Source organism: Pinus tabuliformis, chromosome 6, assembly GCF_031772625.1.
Source record: "Pinus tabuliformis cultivar Carrire ecotype Pingquan chromosome 6, CPIR1, whole genome shotgun sequence".
Classification (NCBI taxonomy): domain Eukaryota; kingdom Viridiplantae; phylum Streptophyta; class Pinopsida; order Pinales; family Pinaceae; genus Pinus; species Pinus tabuliformis.
In genome coordinates this window covers 234,049,477-234,053,472 of record NC_142292.1, presented here as the reverse complement: position 1 = coordinate 234,053,472, position 3,996 = coordinate 234,049,477, and the positions used below count along the sequence as shown (strand labels likewise).

General features: G+C 36.4%; 1 pseudogene; it reads right to left on the bottom strand.

Annotated features, from left to right (window-relative positions):
* Positions 1-788: 788 nt before the first annotated feature.
* On the bottom strand, positions 789-1,637 carry LOC149258270 (adenosylhomocysteinase pseudogene; annotated as a pseudogene).
* Between the last annotated feature and the right edge of the window lie 2,359 nt (positions 1,638-3,996).

Sequence of the window (3,996 nt, the reverse complement as noted above, 5' to 3'; positions counted from 1 at the left end):
GAATCGAGAAATATCTCACCATTGAAATAGATCGATATAAAAAACATTTAATTAAAAATAAACTACAAGATCATTGATTAGATTCATGATAGCGCACAATGGAATCAAACCACCAACCTCCTTCTTGTAAAGTAGGCGCTCTTCCATTGAGCTAGCACACTTTAAATAATTACGTGAATAGTTATGGCAATCTTGGAAACTAGAGAATCAATAGTATGATATGAAGCATGGAGAAGCAAATCCATGGCTAATATGAGCCCAATATCAGGGTAACTTTTAAGACAAAGAGTAGGATTATAACTGCCCAAAATAACAACAAGAGTATGTAAAATGATTTATTAAAAACATAACTCTAAGACTTAGCATACAAGTATGTCCTGAGAAAGGGTTTTTGGTGTTTGGGTGTTGCAAGCCCATGCTTCCTTAAAACGAGATGCTTGATATGATGCTACAAGAAATTCAGTAGCCATGCATACAAGCTATAACAAAATTTTATTATAATTCTACCCAAACAATGGAGATGCCGACAAAGAGAGGCCAGATCTTTATATGTCGAGGAGCATTGCTACTTGATACTCACCGAGCAGGTCTCACCCAAAATTTCATCTCTTCAGTATGTAGTCAGGAGTCTTGTAAGGTCCCTTAAAACAATGGAGCTACCAAAAATAAATGCTACAGTTTCTTAAAACAATTGAGCTGCCAAAAATAAATGCTACAGTTTCTTTTATTTGCAAACAGCGAGGACATTTTCTAGTTATCCAACAAGCCATCCCAAGTGTCAGATCTTTTCAATATCGATAGTGAGCGAGCTTGTAAGGTCCCTCAACAGGTACATTGATATACTCTGCCTGATCAGGAAAAAGCTTTGTTGGCTTGGCACCCAACTTGCGCAAGTGGAGAGCAGCCTCCTTCTCATCTAGATGCTTAGGCAGCACATAGACCTTCTTCTCATACTTCCCTGATTTCTTCACATTCCAGAGCTCTAACTAAGCAATGACCTGCAACAAAAAGTAGAGATTATGCACCATCTATGGAACATCCACCTATGTAGCAATGGATCATACACAACAATATAACCAAGGGATTGGTAGGCCTGAGCAATCTAGTATGTACAAGAAATGGTTGCAACACATTAGAAATATTTACATGGTCGTAAAGGAGAAAGAGATGACAAAACTTGGGTGGCCAGTTGCACAACCCAAGTTCATCAAACGTCCCTCTGCAAGAACAATGCTACCATAGTTGGTGTCAGGTAACACCCACCTATCATTTTGAGGCTTGATGGGAATCTTCTTAACATGAGGGAAAGTTTCAAGGCCTTGCATATCAATCTAGTTGTCAAAGTGACCGATGTTACAAACAATGGCATTATTCTTCATTTTCCTCATGTGATCTACCATGAAGATGTCCTAATTTCCAGTGGTTCTCACAAAGATATCAGTAGTGATAACTACATCCTCAAGGGTGAGAACAGGAAGGTCTTCCATAAGCAATTGCAGGGAAAAAATAAGATTAATCTCTGTAACAATGACCCTAGCTCCAACAACTTTCAAGGTTATAGCACAACCCTTGCCAACATCTCCAAACCCACAAACAACAACAACCTTACCAGCAATCATGACATTTGTGGCTCTCATAAGACCGTTTGGGAGAGAGTACCTACATCCATACAAGTTGTCAAACTACAAAAGAATAAAGAGAATTAGAATAAACGCAAATGAAATCTCAAATAGAAAATTTTGAAGAAAAAAAAGATCTGGGAAATCTCGTCCTAGATCTATAATTCACAATAATTCAAAACTTCGATACAAGTCCAATCAGCTTTCAAAACCTTAGCTAATATTAACCCATCATAACCAGATAATTGAATATATGTAAATGTCCTTGATTTTAAATATGAAGATGCTTCTACACCCACCATGAACTCACATTGATTCAACGCCTTGAAACTGGAATTTTTTTTTAATGTAGTGGAAATTAGTAAATCCTAAAATGTAATGCAATGCAAGCTAAATATACCAAAAGCATCATGATGTGATCTCAATGACATCGAAGGCCTTGCATATCAATCTCATTGTCAAAGTGACCGATGTTACAAACAATGGCATTTTTCTTAATTTTCCTCATGTGATCTACCCTGATGATGTCCTTGTTGCCAGCGGTTCTCATAAAGATATCAACAGTGCTAACTACATCCTCAAGGGTGAGAAAAGGAAGGCCTTCCATAAGTACTTACAGGGCATAGATAGGATCAATCTCTGTAATAATGACCCTAACTCCAACGACTTTCAAGGCTGCAGCACAACCCTTGCCAACATCTCCAAACCCACGACAACAACAACCTTACCAGCAATCATGACATTTGTGGCTCTCATAAGACCATCTGAGAGAGAGTGCCTACATCCATACAAGTTTTTGAACTGCAAAAGAAGAAAGAGAATCAGAATCAACACAAACTGCATCTCAAATAGAAAAATTTTGAAGAAAAAAAGATCTAAGAAATCTGGCCCTGGATCTATAATTCACAATAATTCAAAACTTTGATACAAGTCCAATCATATTTCAAAACCTTAGCTAATATTAACCCATCATAACCAAATAATTGAATATATGTAAAGGTCCTTGATTTTAAATATGAAGATGCTTCTACACCCACCATGAACTCACATTGATTCAGCACCCTGAATTTTTTTATTTTTTATTTTTTAATGTAGTGGAAACTAGTGAATCCTAAAATGTAATTCAATGCAAGATAACTATACCAAAAGCATCATGATGTGATCTCAATGACACTGAAGAATCAAGGAACCTAACAAGAGCAATGCAACTCATAACATTGTGAATGAGACCAAAATGGTCCCAAGGCCATATCAGATCCAACATCAAGAAGTTGGTATCGCATGATTAAGATTAGCATTAATATTAAGATACTTCAAAATTCTCTAAATAGATATACGATAATACTATCGAAACTGATAAATAGAGGTTTGAAATTCACCATATTATACTATAAATTTGTATAACAGTTTGATCATGAGATCCTAACTGCTTTAAAACAACTACAAAACTCATTGATAGAACCAAAAACACAACAACTAATCAAGATTGCACATCTCAAACACCCTAACAAGATCTAAACAACAACAAACCAACCAGAAAAGTGTGAGTTCAAAAAAAATGTGAGCAAAGTTCAAACCCAAACCACAACACTTAGACAAGATCCTGCTTCAAAGCACCCTGACCAGATCTCAAAAATCACGCATTTTCCTAAAAACATCTATTAAAAAGCAAGTGACAAAGAAATGAGGCAAGAATCCAAATCCAGATCACAACATATAAGCAAGATCCCATTTCAAAAAATCTAGACGAGATCTTAGCATCCCCACCATGCCCACCTGAAAACATTTATTAAAAAATAGCAAAATGTTAATGAAGAAGCATAGAGAGCATGTATATGACATTAATTGGCGAAATTGGACACTGCTATGACATGCATGACCCACTCCACCATATGTTACATGAGTTTTAATTTAACGGGGCTATGTATAGGGAAGGGAGATTCCTGGAAAATAACAATGGATCATACGCAACAATATAATCAAGGGATTGGTATACCTGAGCAATCTAGTATGTACAAGGAATGTTTGCAGGGCATTAGAAATATTTAGCTAGTTTGTAAAGAAGCAAGACATTGCAAAACTTGGGTGGCAAGTTGCACAACCAAAGTTCATCAAACGTCCCTCTTCAAGAACAATGATGCCACTATTGGTGTTAGGGAACACTCACCTATTAGTCTGAGGCTTGATGGTAATATTATTAACACCCGGGAAGTTTCAAGGCCTAGCATTTGTAAATAAAGGGGTACTTGCAAGAGTTGATGTCAAGATAGGAGGGTTTCTACTAATGGCCATACAAGAAAACAAGTCAGAAAGATTTTAATCTATATTTGAAAAATAGAAATCAATTCTGCCAGATATCAGAGAATATATAAAACCA